The following is a 12,037-nucleotide window of genomic DNA, read 5'->3' as shown; positions in this document are numbered from 1 at the left end:
ATCTCTGGTTATTTTGTCACAACTTTTTATGTAAGCTACTACCAAACATTGGGTTATACAAGATCTATGGGTCGTATTCAATATTTGCTTTTCCCTCAACTACTAACACGTTTGATTCCCTTTGTAACTTTCTCCCCTATTTCTCCTTTCAACCTGTTTTCTCCAACCACACTGAGTTAATACGCCTCCTATATACTCTCATACCCTGTTTTATCTAAAGAGATTTCCTTTTTCTACTATTATACCCATCTCATTCCCTAATTTATTTCTTCTTATTTCTCTCTCTATTTTTTATTCTTTTAGGCACAGCTCATGTCTCATGACTTTCAAAAAGTTTTTCTTCTGATATTCCCAGCTCGAATTAGGCATATCCCAATCAGTTTCCTTAGTCTTACAACTCTGCATATTATTGGCTTATAATCTGTCTTAGGCTGGGAATTAGCTCCTTGTAGGCAGGGGCTAGAATTTATTTACTCTTATGTCCATAATGCCTCACACAGGAACTATTCTCACATACAAATTGTAGGGCCATAATTCCTGAGAACATATGTATATTGTAGTGACTCATAAAGGCTTGAAATAAATTTTTTAAATGATTAATTGGGAAGTCCATGAACTTGACATCTTGATGTAGAATAAAAGCAAGGGCAGATGAAGAAGTTATACAGGATACTTGAAATACCAGAAGAATATAATCAGAGAGCAATAAATTAATCCTTGATTTTTAGATGTGAAGAAGTTCTGAGAAATATTTGAAGACATGGCTCTAGGGATGAGTACAAAACAGAGACCAGTAGCCAGACTCAGAGCTTTAAAGAGTGAAGAAATTGCATTGCAGGGGGAAGGACTGTTGTATACTAAATAGAAATTGTCATTAAATGGAAGACTAAGCAAGAGGCTGATGATCTGTGGATGAGAGACCAAAATGGTGTGGAGATAGAGGTAAATGCCATAATCTACAAAGAAGATATTTTTGTGCCAGGAAGAAATAATAGGTCTAGAACATAATAAAAGATAAATGGTTAACTACATTGTAATGTGGTCTCAGAACTCACTGAAGGCGTAGCCATTGATATTAACTTCCACTTTGCTTCCAGACAAAAGATTTTAAATATTTTAAAAATTGCATTTGATATTGTATGATTCATCAAGACAGAAAGTAAAGCTGTAGTTGCCCTGGGAGGGCAGGGAATGGGGAGTCACTTTTTAATGGGTACAGGATTTCAATTTTACAAGACAAAAAGAATTATGGAGATGGGTGGTGGTGATGCTTGCACAACATTGTGAATACATTTAATAACACTGAATTGTATACTTAACAGTGGTTAAGATGCAAATTGTTGAGTGTGTTTTGCCACAATTAAAAAATGGAAAACAATAGTATTTTATGATATAGCCCATTTCATCTGGTAGCTAGCTGTATGTGTCTGCTCAGCTGTGGATAGATATTTATGCTGTTTCTGAACTGGAGGTTACTGGTATTCTCTAAGGTATAGGAAAATTGATCTTATGTGGCTAACTGAGGTGGATATAGTTGTATCAGTCAGACAGTAATGATATAATCATGATAGTTTACATTTAACATAATTTACATGTGTTATACTTTAGAAAGCACTTCATAGATATTATTACTTCATACCATTTTCCCCTTACCATATTTGTCTCTCCTTTCTCTGCTGACTTCAGAAAATGTCTCTTCCACACTACTCAATTCATCTCCTTATTTTGTCAAAATTTTAAGTCTCAGAGTCTCCAAAAAAAATTCCAGACAAATCTCATCAGCTTTCGGTCATTGATTAATCGATGCCCTTAGAGGCTTTCCCTTTCCCTTCTCAATTTGACATAGCTTCCAAATACACTTGCCAGTAAAACAAAGTTGTTTATATGGTTTTGTATTTCTTCCTGCTGAATTATGAACATTTTTTCATATTGACATTGATTTCCATCTGGCCATGAAATACTCACGGTGAAGAAAATGAAACAAAATTTGTAATATTTATCAAGAGCCAGGTACCGTTTTCAGTGTCCTAGAAGCATAAACTAGTGTAATGCTCACCACCTCATATGAGAGGCAAAAATGGATGAAACTATAAAACCAAGACACAGAGAGTTAAGGGAAATTTCCCAAGATCACACAGCCACTGAGGATATGAACTAGATTTTGACTTCAGGCTATTTACCCTAGAACCTGTGCTTTCAACCATCATTTGTACTGCTTCCCTAAATTACACTTGAGTACACTGTGACAACAAATTTCACCTATGACACTGATTATCTGGGGAACTTTGCATCTTATTCTGAATATGACTCAGTTTTCTTTTCTGTACAGAGATAAAGTCAGTATATACTCCATAGATTCGTTATAAGGATTATATGAAATGACACATGAGAAGGCTTTAAAAGGACTTGGAAAGCAATAAGTTTTTTGTTTTCAATCATTTTTCAATAGGTTATCAGTGTTGTGAATGGTTCATGTAAAATGACTTTGGGCTCAGTGAGTAACTGAAATGTTGTTGCTTAATAGTGTGTTTAATATTAATATAATAGTAACCAATGTCGTTATTGTTGAGTAATAGTTATTTGGCTTTTCACTGCTTTTCTTTTCTAGTGTTTTACTCAGAGACTTCTTAAGTCTCCTCAAGTGTGTACACATTTCTTAAATTTGTTGGAAAGTACCAAATTTAAGATATCTTGCATTTTTTTCTTCCTTAGTAAACACTAAATTCCATCACGCAGCAGAAAAAGGGCTCTGTTATTGTCAGTACAATGGTTTAATATTCACTTTTATTCCCTGTATCGTAGTTCTGATTTAATTGCTATTTAGAGTAAAACTTGTTCCTTATTATATGCATTCATAATTATAAAATTTGTGTTTTAATGCCTTCTACACATATACTGTGCTTTTCTTTATTTCCTTATATCTTTTACTGTTGCAAGATCCTGGTATTTGAAATCTCATTAAATGTTGTTTGGGGATTTGCTGGGAATGTCATCTACATAGTAATGTCTCAAGTTTGTAGCATCTTTAAAACATAATAGGAGATGGAATTCACAGCAGAGTAATAAGCCTCCCACTTTAGGCAATATATTTGTGATTGGTATGACTTTGTTCCCAGAGGGCAGTTAGCAACACAATATTATGGCTATGTGTACAAGGAAAACTAATTTTAAAAATCTCCTTTAAAAAAAAGTTCCCAATCCTAACCAGTATCATGCACAGAATCCGTTTCCACCTCTTCACATGGAAGCAGCTGTGGGTGGACATCTAGAAAGTTGGATAACTATTTATCACACATGATCTGAAAAGTTTGCATTGCCATAGATAGGAATGAATTATCTGTTTATAAAGAAAAAAACAATAAAAATATGAACCAAGAAAGCACAGAAGGTAGTAACCACATTTAGATGTTTATCATGGAATCGTCTTTATAATCCATCTGTTACAATTCCACAGAGCAAATGACAAGTAATTGTGAAGTTTCCCCTCATTTTATAGGTTTGGTCTTATAAGGCATGCAACACAAATTTTAATTACTTTTCTTTTTGGTATTTGGATCTTAATTTGGTCAAGTGGCCACTGGGTAGATGATGGAGCCTCTTGAGACATACAGTCTTCTAGCTTTGTTGATGTGAATATTACTGTGTATTTTTCATTCACTTATTATTTTACAAGGCATGCTTCATTAAAAATATGTCAACATCTCATTGACAAATCACAAAATTTTAAAGGCAGAAGAAAAAAACAATTTATTTAAAACATTCCTGTGTAAAAGTAGTCACCACTCTTACTATTCTTCAAATTTTTTTATTATATTTAAATGCAAGCCTAGTTTTATCTCGAGTGTCTGACCTTGATGATATTGTACACTTTAAACTTAGAAAAATTGAACTCTATTGGAAATTTCCCACAGATCACCTTTTCTAGATGCCAAGCACCTTGTTTCAGCCATGGTGATGACAGCAAATTGGGTTCTCAGGGATTCTGGCCTCTGGCATCATCTCAGTTGTTTATAATTGAAGTTGGCTCTGATGAGAACTCAGCTTAGATGCATGGTTGGACTGCTGGGCTTAAGGCTGGCCTGCCAGGAGGTTGCATTGAGCTGTAACTAGGCAAAGAAAGAAGGAGTTTATTGAGGCATTACTGACAATAGCAAAGACTTGGAACCAACCCAAATGTCCAACAATGATAGACTGGATTAAGAAAATGTGGCACTTATACACCATGGAATACTATGCAGCCATAAAAATGATGAGTTCATGTCATTTGTAGGGACATGGATGAAGCTGGAAACCATCATTCTCAGCAAATTATCACAAGGACAAAAAACCAAACACTGCATGTTCTCACTCATAGGTGGGAATTAAACAATGAGAACACATGGACACAGGAAGGGGAACATCACACACTGGGGCCTGTTGTGGGGTGAGGGGCTAGGGGAGGGAAAGCATTAGGATATATACCTAATGTAAATGACGAATTAATGGGTGCAGCACACCAACATGTCACATGTATACATATGAAACGAACCTGCACGTTGTGCACATGTACCCTAGAACATAAAGTATAACAAAAAAAGAAGGGGTTGGGCAAAATTACCAACAATCTTCAACTATGAATTTTTATGAGTCGGGGCTTCCCACACCATCAGGCACTCCAAGTTGGAGAAACAAGGGATGTTGAATTGAAAGTTTAATTTTTTAGGCTTGATAGTCAGATTAGGGAAGTTTTGGGTACATCTTTCCCACTCTAGAGCCCTCTCCCTAACTCACGGCCAATTTGGGACATGGGCTCAATGGAAAAGAGTACTGAGATCAATTCGAAATATCCATCATGAACATAGGAGGCAGGCATTCTGGCTAAGGGGTGCGTCTTCCCACTTTGTAATCCAGAGTGCGATTTCTTCTTGCTATCTGTCCCTCCATAAATAAGCGTTGGGTGAAGGACAAGCTAGTTACAATTGAGGATGGAATGAGATTCTAGCAGAATTGCAAAATGAACTGAGAGCCACGAAACTATTCCTCTGTGAACCAGCAGAGAGATCTGTGGAAGGCAAAGGAAGAGGAGCCAAGAGGCCAGATAACATTCCTGCTTCCCCTACATTGTGAGAGTGAAATTGTCAGCAACCTATATCAGTAATTAAACAGAGGCTTTTTAGAGAGTAAGACTTCTGATAGATACCTCAAGAGCTGAAGTTGCTCTTCAGTACTGCACAGAACCTGTGGACAGATTTTCATCATTATTCTCTTCTTCAACAGACAGATATTAAATTCAAGGCATAGTTCTAAACTATGCAGTCAATTACAAAAAATAATAATGAAGGGCATTAGCTGTGCCTCATAGGACGTTAAAACTCTAGCTGCTAAATGAGACAAATAGAGTTCCCACATCAAGTGCCTGGGCTCCTGTTATAACCTGGACTCTGTTTCCATTGGCTTCTCTTGTTTCTGTTTTGGTAAACCCATCATTTGGCTTAGTCCCTATCCTTGCCATGCTCACCCACCAGTAGGTGGACCTCCTTGACCATAACTTGGCATAGATCTTTGATTGTTTCTTTTCAAATGTTTTCTTACTTTAGAGCTGCAGTCAATTGTTGTTTGGACCATAAGACTCTGAGGCTGTGTGTGGTTGAAACTGTCTGGAGACTCAAAGAGCTATTGAGGAAGAGATTTGGTAGCTGAACTCTTTTGAAGATTTTCTCTGTCTCTCACACATCTGGGGCTGAATAGCTTAACTTTTAATTTCTACATCGATGATAGTTTAATAGGCATTCATGCAAATCAGTTCGGCTGTGAGTTATTATCCTTCTCCAATAACAAGTAATGCATTCCTTAAATTTAGTGTACGTATAAATTCTACATGGTAAGTGAAGCTGTCTTTATGAATTGCTGCTATAGAATATACTAGATTGTGTAGGTTTTAGTACAATCCAGGTAATTATCAAGCCTTTGTAATATTTTCAGGAAAGTGATCCTTTCACTTCAGTTTATGGAACTTGAAAATTTTTCAGTTGCCACCCACTAATTAGATCATAAACTTAATTCTATGTATCTGAATTTATTTTTCTATTTATAAATTTATCTGGATGCTTTCTCAAAGGTTTCTCAGATTAAAAACCTATGGCTTTGTAAAATTAAAACAGAAGTAATAGGAATTGTGTTAAAAAACAGAATCAGGCCAAGCCTGGTGGCTTATGCCTGTAATGCCAACATTTAGGGAGGCCGAGGTGGGAGGATCATTTGAGGTCAGGAGTTCAAGACCAGCCTGGGCAACATGGCAAAACCCCACCTGTATTTTTAAAATGCACAAATTAGCTGGGCGTGGTGGTGAATGCGTCTAGTCCTAGCTACTCAGGAGGCTAAGGCAGGAGAATAGCTTGAACCCAGGAGGCTGAGGTTGCAGTGTGCCAAGATAGAGCCACTGCATTCCAGCCTGGGTGACAGAGTGAGATCCTGTCTTAAAAAAAAGAAAAAAAGAAAAGAAAAAGAAAAAAACCAGAATCATACAGTGAGAGAGATTGTATAGCCCTTTTAATTGTCCATTATGGATACATTTCTTTTTCTGTGTAATAGTTTATCAGCACGAAAATTTTCCTTTTCTGTGTAATAGTTTATCAGCATGGAAAAAAACAGTCACTGAACACTGACAATTTTCTTTCTCTCTCTCTCTCTTTTTTTTTCCTTTTTTTGGAGATGAAGTCTCACTCTGTCACCCAGGCTGGAGTGCAATGGCAACATCTCTGTTCACTGCAACCTTCACATCCTGGGTTCAGGCGATTTTCCTGCCTTAGCCTCCCAAGTAGCTCGGATTCCAGGGGCATCCCGTCATGCCTGGATAAGTTTTTGTATTTTCAGTAGAGACGGGGTTTCATCATGTTGGCCAGGCTGGTCTCAAACTCCTGACCTCAAATGATCTGCCCACCGTAGCCTCCCAAATTACTGGTGATGAGTTTCATTTAATGGTGTTCTACAAAGTGAGTTTAGGCAGTGAAAGGGCACATGTCATCTATAGTTTACCAGAAAGTAGTACCGGTCACCAGCATTGAAGCGTACTCCTAACCCTGGAAAATTTCTTCAACAGCCAGAATTAATCTCAGATTTTGAGACTGGAGCAAAGACTAATTTGGTATGTGTTCATTCAGATTAGTAAATCTCCATGGTGTTCGAACTGTATAATATCAAATCTAAAATAAGTCAAGAGAGTTGGACAATATCTCATCTCTGAGAAAAAAATGCGTTATTTTCAACAGATTTAAGGCTGAATTTAAAATCCAACTGCCTATTCCAGTGTATGTTTTTCTAGAATAAGGCCAAGCCCTACAAATTCTGGATAGTGTCCTCCAAGTTGTGTTTAAGTGATAATTGATAAATCTATGGTTTAGACACATATGGAATTCCAAATAACTTTAGCTCCAGCCTTTTGAGTAAAAATTGGCAGTGATCATGTCCTTAATGGAGGCATGTGGTTAATTGGAATTTTCAGTACCAAAAGTCTTCTTCCTACTAGTTTACCAGGGTACCCTATAATAGTATCCATAACTTATTGCCCACTTGTCTGCTTTGATTTCTTTTTTAAAAAGACAATTTTAAACTTAGAGGTTTTGTACCTCAACTCACATATGTGGCACATTTATAAAATAATCATGCCTTTGCATATTTTTCCTTTGATATCTTAGCTGTAAATCCAAGTCATTTATGTTTTTAATTGCCACAAATATTGCACTGAAATAGAGCACTAGTTGCAAAAATGCCTGGTATAACATTTCTTCTTGTTCTTGAAAGTTATTTTAGTATCCCATGTTTAAGATATTCCTAGACAACTATATGTAACTATAATTATTTCTGCTAGGTAGAAACATCTTTGTGGTCAACATTTGTGAAGGGCCTTGCAAATAATGATATGCTTGAGTAGGAATAGTATTTTGCAAATATAGCCCTAAATAGAGCTACTGATTTTACCAAGTACTAAAGACTCCAAACTCTGTCTTTGTCTTTCAAATTTGGTTTATAGGAACATCTCATTACAATGAGCAAAAAGCCTATCTGATCATTAATGAGATAATTTTGACACTTCCAAATGACACAGCTAATTTGTAGTAGGTTTTTGAAGTGCAAATTACATGTTTCTGTTTAAATAATGACAGTAAAATATAGACACTATGTATTCACACTCTATATACACAACTAACTCCAACTTGTCTCTAGAAGAAAAGTTTAATTTTTCAGGTCTCATCCATAAAATTAAGTGTTAATAAGCTGTATCTTTATTCTCACTTGGAAGTAATTTCTTCTGAACCATTGTATAACACTGCTACAGTTTGTACGGAGATAAAATAACTCAAGGTGAGAAATCCAGTTATTTAAAGAAATCATTTTACCTTCAATCACTTTTAGAATATCTATGGTTTTAGAGTAAGGATGAAAATTTATAAACATTTGTTAAATTATGCAACTGTTTTTGAAGATGTTTCAAAATTACATTTTCCTTATTTTACAACTAGTTTTCATGTATTCACAAATGAGACACATGAGAATTATTAATGCAAAAGCACAGCATATCAACAAAATTTATAATGTAAATAGATTAGTTAGGAAAGAATGTAATGAGTGAATTACCAAAGCTATTTTATTGGTTCCTAGATTTACCATAGAAGAAAATAAAGCACCCTTATAAAAATTTCTCAGCACTGAGTCCATTTAAGGTCTATTTTGTATGCCGTAAGTTCTAAAAAATGTTATTGCCGGTAAAAATAGGGTGCCTATCTAAAATTGTCTTTTTAAAGGTTCTCTCTTATTCTTTTTCCCTTCCTATGTGTGCCCAGAATACTTTCATCATCTTGATTGGAACACTGTCTCTCTTTCTCAGAGGGTGTACATTTGTAGAAGGGAGAAAATATTTGTTAATTTTGCTTTCTATAACAGAAGGCCTCAATGGTTGAAGGTCAGTTAACAAACTTTTTTTTTTTGTCTTCATACTATTATCTTGGAATTACCAACTGGCTTCTATTTAGATTTTGAATAATGAAAGAAAAGAACTAGCATTTGTTAGAACTTACTGTGTTCCAGAAACTTTATTGATGCCATTTCTTCTCATTATCACATTCATTCTTTCAATTAGTATTATTTTTTTCCATCTTAATAAGGTGGGACCAGAGGTTTTGTAATATCCACTAACCCACTGTGGATTTCATGGATTGCAAGAGGAAGAAAGCATGGTGGAACTCAGGTTTCTCTGATTCCAAATTCACATCCTTTCATGTCTCCATGAAAAATAGAAAAGATAAATTGGGCTCTATTCTAACAAGAGAAATACAATTTTCCGTCAGTTAAATGAATAATTCTTTTTTTATTTTATTTTATTTTATTTTTATCATTATACTTTAAGTTTTAGGGTACATGTGCACATTGTGCAGATTAGTTACACATGTATACATGTGCCATGCTGGTGTACTGCACCCAGATACCTAAACGAATAATTCTTAAACCTCAAAAATAAAACGTAGCAAAACCTCAATTCAAGAGTAGACATAAAGGTTGTGACATGGGTAGCAGGGACATATGTCTAGTGACATAGATTTGCTATGCATATCTGACCAAAAATCTCCCTCAAGATTTTCAAATCAGATGCATAACTACATTTAATGAGTTTCACGAATCATTAATATCAGGCTCTGAAAACAGGGTCATTAAAAATGATTAAGATTTTCAACAACAAAATCTTACCTAAATAGTAAGGAAATTATATTAGATGGCTCCATTCTCTGGGCGGTCTAGTTAACAATTCAACTTGTTCAAAGCTATAAAATATGGCAACGTAAAAAATTATGAAAGTTTTTCTAACTTTGTGCTTAAGGTAGTTGGCCATTCTTCGTCTTGGGAATAAGAAGGTTAGATTTTCTGTCGAAGCATTTTACTATTGCTTTTCAGTTTCCTTTTATGGAAAGTAGATAAAATTGCAATTTTTTAATTATAAATTTAAAGTCAAAATGGAGATAAGTATCTCCATTAATTAAGTAAAGATTAATTTTTTTAAAAATGGCATTTACTAAATTCTAATCAATCAATTGATTGACTATTTTTATCCCTGGCTCAATGTAACTCTCTTTGACATACTCTTGTCTTAATTCTAGTTTATGTCAACAATGTGTAATCATAGATGACTCTTTGCCATTTTGATCTCTCAGTTCTACGAACACCTTTGATCTAATGATAATGTTTTCCAACAGAATTATTTCTACTCAAACTTCTGAGATCAAATTTGTGGATTTAGTCTCACCCCAATCAATTCTTCAACTCTCAGGACACCAAATGGTGTCCTACAATTCAATTCAATCCTGAGACTATCTATCTGGAGATAGCATCAGATCCCAAAAGTTCAGGGTTCAGGCCCACAAGACTGCACCCCCACCATTAGAGAGGAGTTGTGGGCCTCCCATACTCCTGACCAACTGTCTATAAATTAGGACTTCCATGGATTCCTTCCCCAGGTTCTATAATTTGCTAAGATGGCGCACAGAACCCAAGAAAGCACTTTGCTTACAGTTACTGTCTGATACAAATCAGGAACTGTCAAATAGAAGAGAGACATAGGGCCAGGTATGGTGAAAAGGGGCACAAAGCTGCCATATGACCTCTAAGTATGTCACTGTATCACCCTCCCAGCACCTCAGAGGTGATGGAGGAGAGGGCTGACAGTTTCAACCATCTAGTTATGCCTTCATGTTTCTGATGTCCAGCACCCACCCTGAAGCTATACGGGTCTCCAGCCACCACTCATGTCATGTCAATAGCATAAACTCAGGTATGGCTAAGAGGGACTTATGACTAGTAAAGGATGGTCCTCTCATCTCTATCAGGAAATTTCAAGTTTTAGGAGCTCTGAACTGTGAACTGGGGAGGAAGACCAAATAGGACATACCCTAGACCAGTTGTGCTAACTACTGTGTGCCTCAAAATTGCCTACAGTTGTGTTACAATAAGAGATTGCTGAGGCCTGCTATTGGAATTTCAGATTTGGTAGATCTGGGGGTGTAACCTGAGAATGTGCAGTTCTAGTAAGTTCCCAGGTGATGCTGATGTTGCTAGCACAGGGACCACACTTCCAGACGGACTGAGTGAAGCATCGTCGTTACTTATAATAGCAACTTCTCTGTAGTCATAATTTCATTCATCCCATTCTCTGAGCTCCTCCTTTAATCATTCCCTTTCATACGCTGACATAAAATTTTTCAATCTCTCTGAGACCTCCAAACTATTATTTTATCATATTCACAATGACCCTTACCAACTTGATGTACTCTATTTCCTGTTCTCCTGCCTAAATTCCATGGCCAACCATTCCCAGGAAACTTCAACTTCCTTGTTGCTCTTTCACTTTGCTGAATCTAACCAGAAAAATAACCCTGGTTAGATCCAAATTTCCACCAAATCCCCACATATATTTGAGCAACTAGCTATATGGATCAAATTGAAAAATATCCCACTTGAAAATGAGAATCTCAGTGCTGCCTATCAATCAATCATACTACATATGCTCCAATCTATTCACTCTCTAATTTACCTAATTTTGTATCTTATTCTGTCTCTAATCCCTAACATTTCCCCAGAAATCTTCAATGTCTTTTTGGTTGTGCTTCCCTGAGAACATTGAATCACCCAAAGACAACTTCCACAGACTCCTGAAACCATTTAAACTCACTTTGCCATGTCTACACCCACATACTCTCCATTTTCACCTATTATTATCTGTGAAATAACTTGCCCCTATCTGTATATTGTCTGATGATGATTTCTATATTACATGTGAAGAAAATGAGAATAGGGTTACAGCTACTTTCTCATTATAGCATAGCTTAGAATCAAATCCATGCAGTCCACCACTGAAACTGGGGTTCCAAGTCAGTGTATTTGGAGAAGGAGAGCTAGTAGATAAATAAGGATGAAAAGATCCAGGATGAAGCTTCTGATGGAAGAAAAGGACATGTTTACTATTATGAACTCCTTGAAGTAGACCTTAAGCATTCTCATCTGGACAAATATA

At 36.0% G+C, this 12,037-nt stretch overlaps 1 long non-coding RNA gene across 3 annotated transcripts in view; it reads right to left on the bottom strand.

Annotated features, from left to right (window-relative positions):
• Positions 1–12,037, bottom strand: part of LOC129136794 (uncharacterized) — a 209,832-nt gene that overhangs the window by 14,946 nt on the left and 182,849 nt on the right. For 2 of the 3 annotated variants that reach the window (XR_010152136.1, XR_008538717.2), the window contains exons 1-2: positions 5,180–6,650; positions 3,917–4,106 (exon numbers count right to left, since the gene is read on the bottom strand). This is a non-coding gene — a long non-coding RNA (uncharacterized LOC129136794). Of the gene's footprint in view, positions 1–3,916; positions 4,107–5,179; positions 6,651–12,037 lie in introns of those variants that run through there. The other variant, XR_010152137.1, reaches the window with a different exon arrangement.

Source organism: Pan troglodytes, chromosome 17, assembly GCF_028858775.2.
Source record: "Pan troglodytes isolate AG18354 chromosome 17, NHGRI_mPanTro3-v2.0_pri, whole genome shotgun sequence".
NCBI classification, from domain to species: domain Eukaryota; kingdom Metazoa; phylum Chordata; class Mammalia; order Primates; family Hominidae; genus Pan; species Pan troglodytes.
Note: the sequence above shows the minus strand (reverse complement) of the source record. Positions and strands in the feature narration are given on the sequence as shown.